This window comes from Haliaeetus albicilla, chromosome 16 (assembly GCF_947461875.1).
Source record: "Haliaeetus albicilla chromosome 16, bHalAlb1.1, whole genome shotgun sequence".
NCBI lineage: Eukaryota > Metazoa > Chordata > Aves > Accipitriformes > Accipitridae > Haliaeetus > Haliaeetus albicilla.
Window position 1 is genome coordinate 16,787,737 of NC_091498.1, and position 16,923 is coordinate 16,804,659.

At 46.0% G+C, this 16,923-nt stretch overlaps 1 long non-coding RNA gene across 3 annotated transcripts in view; it reads left to right on the forward strand.

The window, feature by feature from the left end:
• Positions 1–16,923, forward strand: part of LOC138689267 (uncharacterized) — a 44,517-nt gene that overhangs the window by 5,272 nt on the left and 22,322 nt on the right. Inside the window, exon 1 of one of the 3 annotated variants that reach the window (XR_011328106.1) lies at positions 3,136–3,237. The exons of 1 other annotated variant lie outside the window; for it this stretch is intronic. This is a non-coding gene — a long non-coding RNA (uncharacterized lncRNA). Of the gene's footprint in view, positions 1–3,135; positions 3,238–5,084; positions 6,008–16,923 lie in introns of those variants that run through there. One more of the 3 variants, XR_011328105.1, reaches the window with a different exon arrangement.

Below are 16,923 nucleotides of genomic sequence, written 5' to 3' on the forward strand. Positions count from 1 at the left end.
GATAAAACTGTATTTCTTGCAATAGCTTCCTAAATCAACACTCTAGGTAGCTGGACTAAGTAGAATGCATGATTTTGTCTTGCTTCTCTAGGGAAGTTAATTTACTCATGGAAGCATGAGTCACTGTGCAGGATTTTCCAAGCCAAACCCATTCCCTTGATGCAACTCTGAATACTTACTCATTTACTTAGAAACTGCAGGAAATGGGATGCTCAGATAAATCACATGGTCAGAGAGAGATGGAAAGGCACTCCCGTGGGCAGGGGCTGCTATTCAGTCTTTGCCTAACAAAGCCACAAAGATAATCTCAGCCATTTCAGCACCTGCCTCCTGTTCACTGTCAAGGGGAGTGTAATTGTTAATGCATCCTTGCTGCTGCCTTCTAAACTGGCAGCAGCAGAACTATTACTGTTACCTAACTTTTTCTTGAGTGCCTGGTAGGTTGCGGTAAGTGGAGACTTTCTATAAATTACAGTAAGGAACTGGAGGGATATCAGAAGAGGGCTGCTGACTGCTGCCACTGCTACTTGCCAATTCAAGAGGGCAAGCAGCTTCAGCAGCAAAAGGTCAGAGGCACATCCCTGCACTCCTTCTGGAGCAGAGACCCCCTTGCCCTTATTTTAATATTCATATTAATTCTGCAGCTGTCAGTTTTGATTTCCCCAGGTTCCCTTCTCAGCACATGAAATGCCAACAAGCTGTTTAGCTCTGGATAAAGAGCTAGAGTCCTGCAAAGACATGTTTTTACTGATTCAGGCCGTTTGGGACACAGTACATTTAATGACACAATATTGCCTCCCGTACAGAGGGAGATACTTCTCTAGCATTTCACACCTTACGTATCTGATTGACCCTCTGTGTATTCAAAATGATAGCAGGTTATGTATTCTCTGCCAACCAAAAATCACTGTGGCCAAACTTTTGTTTCTGTGAATCAAAATTCCAAGTTACATTGCTGAAAACTCAGCATCCTATGGTTGAGAAGTTACTGGGCCATACAACCACTCACTGTAGAAAGCTGAGAGTACATCTCAACATTACAGACACACAGACTCGGTGGAAGAACTTCCTGCCCTGCCTGCTGTACAGAAATGGTGCACAAGAAAGATGTGAATTGATCCCTTTATCTCTTTCATCCATTTAGGAGATGGGAGTGTCACAGTTGGGACTCTGCAATAGGAAGCTCACTTTACCAGTGTAAAGTTACAAAGTCGAGGAAGTCCTAGACATTGAAAATAGTTTGGTCTGTGTTTTCATGAAGGACACATTTCAGCATGCAGGATACATCTCTTCAAAGTTTTCACTGAAGAGATCAGTGCTATAAAGCGTAACTTTTACAGCTCCTGACATTTTCTGTAGCTCTTTGTGGGTCCTGGTGAATAAAACCCAGTTCTGTGCCTGGAGTGGAGTAGGAAGGCCAGAGATCAAGAGATAATCACATTCCGGTTTTGCAGTCTCCTTTCAGAGCCTGGATGTCACAAGAGCCTCATAGTCTATCCCACATGGTGGTGTTCTCAGATAATGCCCAGTGAATACGGAAAATGTGTGTGCCTACAGATGACTGTGTAATAAATGATTATCCGTTCTTTGGAGAAGGAAGATGAAGTTTTAACTTGCAGTTCAACAAACTTAGCAATAGAATGGAAGTAGGCAACCAGCTGCTTTCATTTCGGTCCCTACACTTGGGCCACACCTGAGGCTCTTTAAAAGAGCTGCAGCTGGGCCGGCTCAGCCCTAGGATAGCAGTCCTGAGGGGTGACTTCAGCTTGTGTTACAGAGTTAAGCTCTTCTGTTCTCAGATGGGAAAAGTAACTTGACTGTTTCTTCACAAGGTACTCTTTTAGATCTTTGTTTTTGTGGTGGTTGTTGGCAGCTCTGTGGGTGAACATAGAGCCCTGGGGGGAGTGGGACAGGATACACAACTGTGAAAGGCAGGTACTGTGCTGAGAGGTTACCAGGCAGAGTTTTAAAGTACCGTTTATATCATATGTACTGCCAGCAGAACGTACTGCTGTAGTGGATGTGGAGCTATCCCCGAGGGAAAGCTGTTGCCTTATCTCTTCAAAAGTTCTGCTCCCTGGGCTTTTAAATTTTGTTCTGGTTTATTTTATTTTATAAGCAGAAGGTAGCCAAGGAAAGACACACACCGCTTCCTTAATGACCAAGTTCTCCTAGGTTGTACTGCTATGGATTTACACCATCATCTAGATGTGCTGTAGCTGTATGTTAGTTGGCCACTGTGAGCATTCAGTGGCCTGCACTTTCCCCACACTTGCAGGTTTGTGCTGCTGACCTCACCCTACTCACAGCAAAGCTGTATGTGAGCCCTGAGGTCACATGTATGTTCAAAGTGTGGCTTGGCAGGAGGAGGGAGTTGATTTCTAATCCTTTTCAAGAAATATTTTTTTTTGTGGCCTTAATTTTCTTCCATTCCTTCTTTTTATTTTAAGTGCCCATGTTTCTTAATTGAAACGCAATATGCTGCACCATGATTCAGTACCAAAGGTCTAAACTGTGGCAGTGATTCCAAAGGAAAGTAGTAGATAAAGAGAGGTGCAGTCTGCATTGCTAACATGCAATAGTCTTTTGACTCAGCTTCGTTATGCAGCCATAGTGAAATCATTAATATACTTCAAGCAGGTACCAAGCCGAACATCTCCGTTGGGAGCACAGCTTCACAGCATAGGTATTATACAGACACACAGCAGTTCTCCCCAGCAAAGAGCTCATCAGCTAAAGAGGCAGAACAAAACAGGGAAGTGAAAATGGAAGCAGAGTGAGGCAGAATGATTGCCAAATATGGTGCTTGTCTTGGTATGCTGTGTTTTTCAAGAGTATTACACAAATACTGACCCTTATCTCTGTCAATTAATTCAATTTTCTTATTTACACTCAGATTTTAAATAGAAAATGAAAGGTTGCTGCTTGCCTACGGACTGCCAATGAATCATTTTCACAGTGCTGTGCTAAGTGTGGAGTTTCTGGTTTGTGGACCCTCTGTGCCTGTATTTGGATGAAATTGCACAAATGTTTAGCAAACATTTGCAGGGCATGGCCTTGTTGTTTTGCAAGCTATGGTGAGTCCTGTTTAAGGAGGTGGATATTACCAAAGGGAACAAGCACCTGACTTTTAGCCCCTATGGGGAGAATCCTGATACTCGCAGAATCTGTTGATTCTCTAGCTTGGGCCTTATAATAAGAGGAACAGCATCCTGTGTCTGGGGTGGTAAATGCAAGGTACGCCATTTCTCACTGGCGATCTCCAATCTTGTGTTGTTTTTCTCGTAACTTTATCCAGATTCAGTTGTATCCCTAGACCTTATGCAGTTCTGGCCTTAAGAGGCAGTATCTCAGTGCAGGTACCCTTTTAAAAGATGCCAATATGATGATAACGTGAGGTGCTGGGAGATAGTGTCACAGATTCTCTGTGTGTGCACACATGTGTGCACAAGAGCTGGACTTCTGGAGGCTGGGTCTCCTGAACACTTCACCCTTCACAGAAAGGATATATTCTCCATATCCTTTTTGCTAGTTGTACATCATTTCTGCTTTGTACATTCTATAGTCTATGTAGCATTCATTGTGTGTTTGTGGAAGATCTTTGATATTTAATGCTGTGATGTCATAAGTGAAAAGATACCAGCATGCTGTATCTTTTGCTCACTGTGTGAGGGCGAACAATTTTTGGAGGGGCAACAGGGATGTGCAGTCCCCTTGGTCTGCCTTAACTCCTTGCCCCATGACAAACCTTTGCACGGGTTGCTGGGGCAGTGGGGATCACCCATCGCTTCACTCTCAGCCTCTGGACTGGAATGTTTGCAGACAGGGCAGTCAGTGCCAGTTTGGTGGAAGAATGTCAGCATTAGAATTCATGAGACACAGGACAGACCAGAGCCCAGGTCTCTGACTGCCGGGATGTGACGTGGTGTATTTACATGTTCGGACAGAAGGAGCTAGGTCTGTTGCTTTCTTTATGGACTACCATTCTGTCTGTGTGTTTGGCTGCTAACCCAGTGTTCCTTCATTTTTAATCTCATCAAACGTTTGTGCCCCCAGAGTGGCACAATAAGGAAAAGAAATCTGTTTCACTTTGAAACTTCTGCGGCTATCTCCAGGTTTGGTCTTGAGAAGTGAAGGCAGTTGAAGGCTGACGGTACTCAATAAATTTTGGAAAGTTCTAGATTAAGGATATGTCCTTACTATTTTTCTTGTTTGTATATATTTAGATGTAATGTTGAACATAGATTCCTTGGGTAATAATCTCAGTCTTGTATCCCCTTTAAAATATGCACCCTTGTAACAGCAATATCCGGAGATTTGGAGTCAATAGGATATTAGGTTATGGAGAGAATTAAAATAATAAAAAAATAATCTCTGTAACATTTCATATCTCTTAGGCAAAGGTTACTGAGGACCAGTTAGTTCAGTGCATGACCTCCGTAAGAGTTCTTAGGCGTATAAGAGCAGCCAAAAATAGCTCCTTGGAAGGTCAGGGGAAGCACCTTTTCTGCATGTGGATAGCTTTGCATTTCTGACATCTATATGTCTTACAGTAAGCAAGCAAGAATGGATGGAAAGAAAGCAGAACATCAAAATGGACTTGGAGGGCAGCCAGAGCCTGTGTAGCATGTTCCTTATTCATATAGGCCTGTACAAATTGCTGCCAGCCTTGGAGATTTTTCTGTCTATGGAATGGAGAAAGCCTGCATTAACTTCTAAACCATGCTTCAAAGACAGCCTAGCCAAATAAAGGCTGGATTCAGACTGTCTATTGATGAACAACAGCAAGAGGGACCCTTATGTTTTAAAATGGAGCCATAGGCTCACATCCAAGTGATTTTAAGCTTCTGACTGACCCAGAGTCTGAAAGAAATTTCAGCTTGTCAGACCAAATGTTCTCTTTCTTTTGATATCTGCATGCTGGGAGAGAGTTTACAAGAAGCTTTTATAGCGAATCCCAAAGTCAGAGTCACCGCAGAACGCTTTAATTATTGAAAAGACAAGAGCTAATGTGAGAGGGAAAGGCTCTGTGTTTCTCAGCATATTAATCTCCCCCCCGCCCCTTCCTGCCCAAATCCCCTTCGTTAATCAGGTTATGTTTGCCCTATTTCTCTCAGGGAGCAAGCAGAATCCAGTGTTGCTAGAAATGGAGGAAAGGAAGAAGGGCATACTGAAAGCAAGAGTGGGTTGAGGATGCTCCAGAAATGAAAGCTTCACTTTGGCAGGGTTCCTGAGCTCACAGCAGGATACCTTCAGGCTGTGGGATGTCTCTGTGACCCGTTACACTTGCTGACATGCATGATCTCGCATCCCCAGGCCATGTGCCAAATGACCTTGAAGGGAGCTTGCCTGTCTCCGTTCAACCTGGAGGCATTGGTGGTCTCTGCGGCCAACAGCTCCCTCCCCAAACACTCACTCGACAGCCTGTTTCATCTAAGAGCCCCAAGGAGGGAGTAACTGATGTCTCGGGGGGAACACACTCTGCCCAACATTTGCCTGAAATGCAGTGGTTAATTCTGTGGAGGGCAGTGCGCATGCCCATGCACATACGCACGCATACAGAGCTGTGTGTGTTGCATGCTTTTGTGCAGTCATACAGCCTTTAATTCTTCCTGCACTTGTCCTCTTGGACATGTGGCCGCAAGCCACAGAAAAATAGCACAGATGGACCCGCCAAAGTAAAGTGCAGCTAGGAGAAGCAGGGAGCCAGAACACACACAGAGAGCACTGCTGACCTGGGTGCCGGTGAATCTGAGTTTCCTTTAAGTCTGGTGATCCTGGAATTTAGATCTGAGTGTGCTGAGATTTGGAGGGTTCTTCATATGGGTACTTGCCTTGGAAATGCTCTTATCTCCAATTATAATGGGCAATACCAGACTGGGAGACTGAGGTCCAAAGCTCTGTTGTGACCAGTGTCTAAACCCAAAGCTTGCAGCTGAAACCATTCCTGAAATGTGAAAAATTGCTTGTTCTGAGGTCTGGGTCTGGGCAGCCTTAAGAGAATAGGGTAAGTCTTGATGGGAGGATTAAGTACGGTGACTTGGGTGATTGTGGGAGTGTGGCAAATAATTCAGAAGGATGTAGATGCGCAGATCTGTATCTGCATTCTGTGTTTTGGGGTTGAGTTTATCCAAATGCTCAAAACCAAACCTTTCTAGACCAAATCATGAAGTTTCAGGGAGTTTATATGTCACCCTGCTTTTCTAATGCTCTGATCCTGGCTCAGGATCAATTGAATATCAGCCTATGCTTGCGTTTCAGTTTTGCCAAGAAGTGCCAGGCCACACAAGCATTGCCTAATTCAGTCTTGTGTGCTGGCTTCTTTAGTTCAGATCATGGGGCATTGTTCCTTTGAGACACAGGTATTAGAAGAGGATTTTTAGCACCCCTCTTTGTTAACAGCATGGATCAGAAACATTTTTGTAGCTCAAAGCCAGGTGAATGCTAAGACATTCTTCAAAAAGCATAAGCATCAGCAAAGGCAGACCTGAGCTAGTAAATCCTGGAGCCGTGACATGATTTTACATGTTCCCCAGCACAGAGCAGACCTAACTGGATGGCTAGAGTCCTGTTGCCACAAGAATGAAGACAGGCAGGAAATGAACCACCAGAAACCGTTCCTCGGCAGGAGAGAGCTGTGGAAAAAGCAAGGTGTAGCAAGCCCTGATACGTTGCAGAGCCAGGCCTTTCGGGTGCCTACAAGCCACACGGGGATCCCAGATGCCTTGTTCCCACTGCACAGTGATTGCAAGCATGTGTTGTGGTGCATGTCCAGAACTTGCTGATGCCCCAACATAGTGTGCTGCCATGGCCTGGTTGCTCACCACTGTAAGATGCTGGGCAGCACTGTATGTTACGGTGGCTTTGCTGTGCTTGGGCCTCCTCTGTGCAATCCTTCTTTGCAGCAGTGAAGAGCAGGAAGGCTGAGTTGCTCTGCAGAGTTGCTGTTTGGTTTAACTGCAGTAGGTGGGAGGGGATGTTCACAGCATCCCCCTGCCCTGCAAGAGCGATGGTTGTGTCTGTGTGTGAGGAAGTGAGGGGAGAGAGCTGAGCTCTGTGATGAGTGGCTTTGGTTCAAATCTGTACTAGGTAGGAGTCTACCTTGCCAGCCTGTGCGTGGGAGTGCTGTCAGAGCAGATGGTTAGCAGCCCTGTTGCTGCAGGGTTAGCTGGCTCGTGGGGAGCTGCCAGTTTTATGCAGGGAGGAGGGCATCCTGCCTTTTGGAGGAGGAGAATGGTGCGTGATGTGGCAGCCTGGAGGCTCACCCAAACACAGAGGAGTCTACGTCTGACTTGAAGGCTGAGCAACGGCATGATCTAAAGAGTGGATCTCATAAATTGTTTGCAGGTTAACAGGAGGCTTTTTCTATGGCTCTCTGATACTGCCAGGTAAAAAGCTGTCAGTTGCAGAAATATATACATAAAACTCCCCTACTCCCCAACCTTCTCCAAACCAGACTTAGGCTCCCAGATTTATGTGACTGGCTTAAAAATTCTGAATTTACCATCTGGTGTACTTTGAGCTGTCTTTCTGTCTTCCAACACCTTACTTCCTGTTTAAGCTTCTTTTTTTATAAGCCAGGAATGATTTTGTTGTTGTCGTTGTTTGTTTGTTTGTTAACAAAGTCCCAGGACTCCAGAAAGTGGACCTTTAAGGAGAGCTGCAGTGGTTGCTTAGATCGAGTAGCACTGAAAGGAAGCTGAGATGCAAAAACCTTAGCTGAGAAGGAGAGCCAGGAGACAAAGACTGAAACAGTGGCTCCATTGTTTGACTTTGCTGTAGCTGGTGGATACGGCTGCGTGTCCCAGGGAGTTGCATATTACAAATATATGGCTCATGGTGTGCACAGCAATCAAATTGCGAGGAAATTACTTGACCAGTGGGAGAGGCATGCAAGCAGTACAGGTTGTTAAATAATTAAAAAAAGAAAATCAACACTTTAAAATTTAAAGTTCAGGAGTCTGATCCCATGATCTGGTTTTACATGAGAAAAAATAGGAAGCTTAGAGATGAATAATCTCGAGAATGTCTGCCTCAGTTTTAATTGCTGATAATGATTTTGACAGGGCCAGTTGCTATACTGACTTCTGCTCCAAAACAGTTAAGTTTTTAAACATTTAAGACATTAGGCATCTAATGCATTGAAGGTCTGATTCTGCAGAAAGTACTGGTACAAAACTCCCATTAAAGTCAGGGCACTAAAAAACAAAAGAAAAAAACCTCTTTAGAAACATTGAAATAACAGCATGGGATGAATTTGGCCTACAGAGTTCTGCACAAGATCTGTAGGGCTGGAGCTCCTTGGCTAATAGAAATAGGACAATTCTAATCTAAAGTGTTTCATCCTTTCCCATGCTGTTCTCCTGAACGTATGACATGGAATTTGGAGAGGGAGGAATAAAATGTGAGGATTTTAAAATGTAACATATATTAATGTCTCAGTTCTTACGTGCAGTTTGAGATATCCTACCGCAATTAGGTTCTTGGAAGTTGGATACTTCATGCCTGGACAGCCAGTACTTGCTCTAAACACAGCCTTTTTAAGCGGTTACACAGTGTTTCTTTGAAGTTTATTGTTGCTGGATTGACTTAAGCTGTCTGGAAACCTTGAGCAGAGCAATAAACTGTTTATTTCATATGGGATCTTGAATGTAGGTGTGTGATGAAGTTGGTAGATGCTTAACATTGGCTGATACATTAGTTTGTTGCATTTCTAGTACTTAGGATGCAAGTGCCTTGCTTGTGATAAAGCAGCTTTGAGGAATTATTTGTGCCAAGTGGAGATAAATTGCTTTTCATATGATTTGTACCCTTTTGAGGATATAGCACCTTCTAGTTTCTCTGAAATGAGCATAATCACCGCTATTTCCTTTGATAAAGAAATGTGAAAAAGAAAACTTGTTTTCCAGAAAGTATTGATGACCCGCCTAAGTTACCTGAAAATGCCTGTAATCTCAGCCTTGTAACTAGACGAAAGATGTCATTAAAGGCCTGCTGTAAAAATGGTTGCGCAAGGCCTTTAATAGGGAAATTAGTTTGAACTTTGTGCCGATGCCATTTCCTGATTCTATGTAACTTGCTATTATTACATGCAGATAAATAAAGGGGAGGAAAAACCAACATACCCAAAAGTAAGGTCAACCGTTGGACTCTGGACTGCTTGATGTAGTGGCTGCAAACATGCAAAAAATATTTAAGGGTTGGAAAAGATTTGCCTTCAATTCTTCTATGAACTGTATACACCTAATGAGCCTGAGTGTTATGCTGGGAGATGCTCAGAAAGGCTACCATGCATGTAGCAGTGGCACTTCCACTAGGGCTCCTTCCATAGTCAGCCAGGAGAAGTTATTCCATGGATTCATCCTCTGAAGAGCTGAAATTGGTCTCTCCTCCCCCTGCATGGGTTTTCAACCATTGTGGTTTTGGAGACCTGTAGAGATGTGTGTGTGGATCCTTGCACTGCAAATGGAAGATAAGCTTGCTTTACTGGAGACTTCTTGCACATCTCTTACAGTTAACCTGTAGACCTTCAGCAGTCACAGATGTGATTCCCCTGCAGCTGTGGTTTTATCTTCCATGAGACTGAGAAGGAGCCCAGCTTCAACAAGCTGAAATTAGCCTTTGTCAGTGTCATTCCTACTTCTCATCTCATCCACTCCATCTGCTATTGGGTGTCCTTAAGTATGACGTTGGAAGTCAGCAAGAATTAAAAAAATTTAGCTAATCCCTCTGGAACATCTTGCTGAAAAACAAACCTCTGTCAGTGACCTAGATTCAGTGAAGTTTTCAATTATTTAGATCGTGTCTTGCAGATAATGCAGAAAACTTGTGTTTGGAAGAATGCTCTCAATTTTAGGTTGAATTAGGTAATCTTTTCTCTAGAAAGGCTGATGCTGACTAGAGACAGCTGAAGGGCTGTCTTTGACCACTGGTATTGCCCTTTTGATTACATAAATGTTCTTAACAGTTGATGGTAATCTTGGGAAATGACACATCTAAAACGTTGACCCTGTTTGGTTTTTTTTCCGTATGCTGTTGTTTGGCAGATGCAGATTCCAAAACAGCTGTACAGGTTGGGTGTGCAGCTGGCAAGGTTTTGGCCCTGTGCTACCCAGTTAGGCTCTTGCCAAGCAAAGTCAGTAGGAGGGATGGCCCCAGGGTTGGATTTTTAAAGAAGTAAGTATTTTAATCCTGCTGCATCCAGTGGGAGCTAGATATGCAAATACTTGGCTATAAACTGCACTAGATAGGTGGGGGAGCTGCGTACAGAGCTTGTGGCTCTAGCTCATAGCGCTGCTGTCTGGACATGTCATAGGGTTCTCACTGCCACCAGTATCTATAGGCCTCCCGCAAAGCATGGCATTTCCTTACACCTAGTCCTTTAAAAAGGACAGAGCTATCACTGTGTTAGTGAGATGAAAATGAGTAATACGAAATATTTGTCCAGTTTATTAATGAGTTACTGCAGGTAGTTCAATGCTTCCTGGTGCTGCTGTAGGAACAAATTAAGGCAGGAGCTTGCCCTGTTGCTGCTGGGAAGAGAAAGCAGAAATGGGGCTGAGCAGTGAAGCCTTGAAGTTTGGAGCCTGGCTTTTGTTTTAAGCTCATCCTTTAAATGAATTGAAGGCATTTCTTGGTCTGGCAGTAGTGCTTGGTATTGAGATTTGCACAGGACTGAGACCAGCTGTGTCAGCATTAACAAGCTGTGTGCAATAAATGGGGTTAGATATTGTGCAAACAGTTAGTGCCAAGGACATGACATTCGCTTTGTATAGGTGCTGGAGATTTACTTTTGGCTAACTCTAGTCTAGTCTTGCAGACTGACACTCACTAGTGATTGGAATTCATCTCTGGTTTAGTTTCAGACCAGGGAAATCTGTTTCCAAGCTCCGAGACTGCCTTGTCATCGGAACCAAAGCTCAGTAACCAAGAACACTTGGGAGATTTTGCTTTAAGAGTTTGTTCATGATGTGAATAAAATGCTAATATAGCTTCACCCAGTACCCAGGAGCTCTGAGCTGTGTTGTGTAACACAGCAATGTGTGCTTTAGGGGTGCCTAATTATAGCATCAGATTCTGATTTCAGATAGCTCGATATTTATTATTTAAACGGGGGTATGTTTGGGGGAGAGTAATAATGGAATAATGTAACTTGAACTTAGGCAGTAGCATGAGTGCAGAAGAAACAAAGCTGCCTCACTAGCAGACTGTCTCGCTAGCCTGCGCACTGATGTGGCAGCGTTTCTTGCTGGTGCTGAGCGACCGCCGGCTGTGCAGGAAGTGGAATGGGGTTGCATAAAGGGAAGAGACGGCTGTGAGTCAGGGCTGGAGGGGAGAGGCGTTCTTGCAGGGGCAGAGCACAAAATGTCAGTGTTTGAACGGAGAGTTTCTAGGCATGGCTGTGCCATGTCCTGTAGGATTAAAGAGGAGTCTGACTAGGACAGAAACAAAACTGATTGCTGCTGCTTCTTGGTTTTGTGAGCTTTCCCCCCTCATTTCTGTGAGTTTTCCTGTGGTGGAAAAAGCATTGGGAAGTCCTGCTTAGAGACATGAAGCATGATGCTCCTCCCATCCTGTGAGCCACAGTTTCACTATGGGTTGAACCAAGTTGACAGGATATCAGCCACTGTATTGTAACATGCAGCTTCTCTATCTTCTAGTGGAAGATTTCCTGGCCACAGTCAGGTTTACTGCTATTGAGACTGCCATATCTGATGCTTCTCTGGACAAAGATTTCTTTGAGCAACTGGACAAGTTGGAGCCCTCACAGCTGCGGGCAGAGACCTGGTTCTGGCTGCCTGATGCCAGCTGCAGCCTGTGTCTTGAGGAGAGCATCAAGCCTCCAAAGCCACCCTTGCCAGAGCCAAATCCAAACCAGTAACAGTCTCCAAAAGGTGCTGTTACTTGCTGCGGTGTCTCGCTGCCCACACACGCTGCAGATGCCCCGGGAGCGGGGGCTGCATATGTGAGTGCCTGTGCTGCAGAGCTCTGCCTGCACCCTGCGGTGCCTGCGGAGATGCAGGCAGGGGTCTGCGTGTCAGGTCAGCATTGCTCTCTGCTTGCGTGCCTGTCTCCCTAGGAATGCGCTATTTCTGAATGTAGGACAGTGCTTCATAAGCCTGTGTCATTCTTCACTTGGGTACAATAAAAAGCTGCAGGGCGGAGGGGCCTGGTTTTGCACTTGGATAGTGTGATTTGGTAAACTTCCTGAGAAGTAGCTCTGTGCAGTGAGAGGTTTTTTTCTGGCTGGTCTCAAAGTGTAGTCAAACAGTTACCGATCCCCATGGAGACTGACTGTGCGTGTAGGTCACCTCTGCATCCATCCCAGGCAGCAGAGACGCGGCTGTCTCTTCTGTGTCTCCTCCCAGGCTTTGTACATCGAGACAAAGAGCCCAAGATACGGAGTCTGGGGATTGGCAATGCTTTGTCCCAGCTGTCATCCAGCTTGGGCACGACAGGGAGCTCTTGGGGAGGGGTCCTGTGTGAGGCTGTGTGGCAAAGTGGCCTTGGAAGCCAGGCTGCCTGCACTTAACAGAGGTGGGGGTTAGGGATCAAGGCCAGGCTCTGCCAGCCGTGCTGCCAAGGCTTATGGTCCCCCCAGGGCTGGTAGTCCTGAGGCCATGTTCCCATCCCAGTCCCACAGAAGGCAATTGCTTCTGCAGGAAGGCTGGGGGAGCAGATTGGTGACAGAGCAGCTATTTCCCTTTGTCTGCTGGTAGGGCAGAGTAAGAACTAGACGTAGGATGTCACTACCTAGATGACTGTTGCAGTACTTATCCAAGCAGGGACTTGGAATCACCAGCACCAGTGAATTTGGAGCTGGTAAGGGAATGGACACTGTATTTTGTGGGGGCTGTTTTCTGCCTCTCGCATGCTTTGATATGAAGGGTGCTTGGCAGTGAGTCAGCCTGTCAGTGGTGTGTCTCGGTGTGTCTGGGGAGTGAGGCTCGAACCTGCTGTTGATGGAGTCTGTCATGAGTGAGAGAGATCAGCACCAAGGAAACTGCTGGCAACTCTGACTGTTTTCCAGCCGGGCAGTGCCTTGGGCTGGCTGTGACCTGGGATTATCCCACTTTCTAGAACTAAAGGGGGATTATCTGTCTTCTGTGATGTAAGGTCTAGAAATTGTGACTAATAAGTTTGAATGACATGAAGTGCTTGGGGGGGGGGAGGATGATGAAGAGGAGGGATTCCCCCCCGGGAAAAATGCTGGCCCTGAGGAAAAATCTCCCCCCTGGGAAAAAATGGGTCTTAAATCCCTGGATAGAGATCCCCATTAGTCTAGCCGAATAGGGCCTCATTTAAGGATTGGATCACAGCTCTGACAGCTGGTTCTTGTTCTGGTTTATCATGCTAGTGTGTTGGTGTTTACTCAGTCTAAAGTAGTGGTTATCACCTGAGAATGGTTATCACAAAATCTAGTAGTAACTCCTGTGTTTGTCTTTGGACTGTGATATATCTTTGCTTTTGTTAAGGTAAATTGAGGCACTGTGCCCAGGGGACTGGCAAGCTGTAGAGAAAGACTTTCATTTCTGCAGCACCTGGGATTCCCATCCAAGACTGAGCCCCCTAAAGAAGCACTCCACTGTCTGCTGTAAAACAGCACAAGCCAGTTTGGGAGCTAGTGACAGAATTTGACATAAAGAAAGTGGCATTTTGGTGAATTGGAGTTAGCCAGAGGGCTGGAGAGAAGAATGTCTGATCTCTCTTGAGTTTTCAATAGCTCCCAGTGTGCTTTTGATCAACATAAATTCTACATTATGGCAGGACCCCTACTTGAAGTGCATTTGGAGTCCAAGTGAGCTCTTTCTTTCCTGTCCCCTTTTTGAGGGACAGCTCTTTTCCCCCATAACTGCCTCATCGCTGTCCACATCGGTCCCATGCAGAACAGTGCCATGCTCAGCACATAAAACCTAGAGATCCCGTTTTCTCCTTAGATAGAAGAGGTGCTAGTGAGACAGACAAACCTTGGGAATCTGAGTGAGCTCATTCCTTATGGGTGGTCTTTACCAGGCACTCTTTTAGTTTAGTAGCTGGCCTTTGCTGTGACTCCTTAAATAACTAATGAGATCTCTGTCATCACCATTTTCAACCAGTCAGCCAGCTCCTCGTGTTCCAGTTACAATGCTTGGTGTGTTTGGTACCGTGCTCACCTTAACAGCACCAACAACCACATTCCTGAAATTCTTGTTGTTTGGAATTGTGGCAGGGTGTGCGCAAGCACAAGTCGGGTTTTATGGAGCGATTTGATCGCCTGAAGGGTTAGGAAAGCAGAAGGCCTTTGAGGAAGGCAGAGAAAGCCTTTGAGGGTGTAATTTCCTGAGCACTGCAGGGCAAAAGGAAGCATTCTGCTTTTGGTGACCCAGTGCCTTCATACAGAGCTTGTTGAGGGCACCTAGGTGCCCACGCCACACTGCCATAAAGCATTTTTCATAGCAACATGCCTTGTGTGGTCTATTCTTGCAGAACAGGATACTTGGTGCTTACCAGCTGAGATATCTGCTGTCTCCTTCTGGCTGTGTAATCTTTGCCCCTGCTGAGTGCACACCCAGCAAAACCAACCAGCCTGATGCCAGTGTGTCTCCTTGTCCCCTGCTGCTGCCATCTCACTTGATGGTCAGCTCGCGGCGGGACGGGGAGAGGAGCACGGTGCCTGCACAGGTAGCAGACAGGGGAGCTCTGCCTGGGCTCAGGGCTTCTCAGTTAGGAAGTACGTGGCTTTACAACTCAGTGCTTATTTCCTTAACATACTATCTGCAGAAGTAGGGCAAAGGTAGAAATGGGAGCAGTGCTTACAGAGAAGTGGCTACTGTGGGGCTGTTGCATCTGAGTTGTCAATTCTGATCATGGGACATGCCATATGTCAAATAAAGTTATTATCAATGCTCTTTTATTTGGATCAGCCCGTTGGCTGTAGCTGGAGAGGCTGCAGGTTAGGTCAGGGAGGAAGTGAACTTGCTGCTGTGATTCATGCGACAGGCTGGAAGTCCCACCTGAGGCCAACACTCCTTGTGCAGTACCTAGAAAGAGGCAGCTCCTGCCCCAGAACACCTGGTCATCTCTGGCCAATTCCCAAAGTGTTTGGGTCTTGTCTTTGTAGCAGAAGCTTAAGCTTTGGTATGCTCGAATCCTTCCCTCTTTTCTCTGCAACTTGCAATTGGGGTCCTGTTGAGGTGATGCAGACTGGTAGTTGTAGGGTAGAAAAGGGAGGATATGAGTGTTGCCAAGAGCAGGACACCACTTTCCCTCGTGATTTAGGGGATGAAATGCACACCTATGGATGCACATGGATTGTGTTGGCAGCTGAGGTCTAGGGAGGTTATACAGAAGGGATCTGGGATTCCCAGGCTACAAGGTGCTGGGGCGTGGTGTCAACGTGTGGTAAAGACAGTGTTGTGCCAAAGAGGTGATGGGCAGTCAGTCATGTGGGTGAGCACAAAGGGCAGGAGCTCAGTCAGGGAGGGTGGTGCATGGAAGTGGGGGGTGTCAGCAGTGCTTGAGGATGCTTCTGTTGGGTGCAGTAATTGTAATAAAGTGATGGTTTGTCATGATGTGCCCGTGAATTAACTTGGGTTGGAAGGGGATGGAGTGGGGTTGTGTGGATGCTGATGCTCTAGAGAACAAAACTGTGTCCAGATTTAGCTGGTGTTTGGAGGGAGGGCTACCTTTCAAAGCTTCAGATTTGGTTTGTGAGGGCTGTGGGTAAGATAATAACAAAGCAACCATGTTAAAGGGGATCTTAGCAGGCAGGGAGGACAGCGTCTGTGTAAGTCCTAGACATGTTTTCCTTAGGGATATGCTGACACCTGAACTACTGGAGTAGTTTGGCTTTACCAGGATGAAGCGTGTGTGGACTTTTGTGCAGGGAGGAAGACCAGAGGGCTGTGAGGTTTTGGCAGGGATGGGGACATTCCTTGTGTGGGAAATGCAGCAGCTGTGGGCATGTGGGCTGGGAAAATGCCAGCAAAGAGCCCCAGCCTCAGCTGCATTCCTCAAGGTGTCTTTCACGTCACTCTTGTGGCACTCTGCCACCTGGCTGTGATCCGAAAGCTGCCTGGAGGGCAGAATAAAGGTGAACTGGCACTGCGTGGCCTGGTGGGAAGCGGGGCTGCAAATGTACTGACCCCCCTCGGTGAGCGGGGTGCTCACTGCCCACGGGGTATGTGCTGCCCGGGGGCTGGACGCATGGAGCTGTTTGGGCTCTGGTCCATGCCCTCTGGCCAAACTGCTCCTTCAGTCTGATCAACTGCTCTGGCTGCATCTCGCACCTTTGGGTCTTGTCTCTTCCGTGGCAGACAGCCCAAAAGAGCCCTGATATGTTACCCTCTATTTAGTATGTTATTGAGGAGAGTGGTGAGTTCTCTTGATCTCAGTGTTACAGACAAGGACTTGAATATCTTTTGGGGAGATGATGTGTTCAGAGGTAGCTGAAATGCAGTAGGGTAGGGGAAATGCAGTGTCCTGAAAAAGATCTGGGAGATTGGGTTAGGTGATTTAATGGTTCCCCAGGCTTTAAACTCTACTGCAGGAGCACATATGCCATTACTTCTCAAGGTTTATGGAGGATCAATGTTAGATCACCAGTGATGTCTGATTGCTATTCAAACTAAGTTGCTGTGTTCTGCTTGGATCCAGTTCCAGCTCTTGTTGCAAGGTAAGGGAAAGCTTGGAAACAGGTTTGGAATATTGTGGCTCACACACTGAAACTGTGTTGCAATACAAAGGCTCCAAAGCCACTTGATACACTGCCTGCAGATAGCAGGGATGCTTGGATGGGCTCTTAAGAAAAGGAAACAGGATGGATAATGAAAAACTGGATCTTAAGCTTTCTTGTCGTCACCTCCCCTGCTTACACAAGTGGCTTTCTCAATAAAGTAGCTGTTTGATCGGAGTTTTGGCAAGGATAGGGTAAGCTTTCAAGCT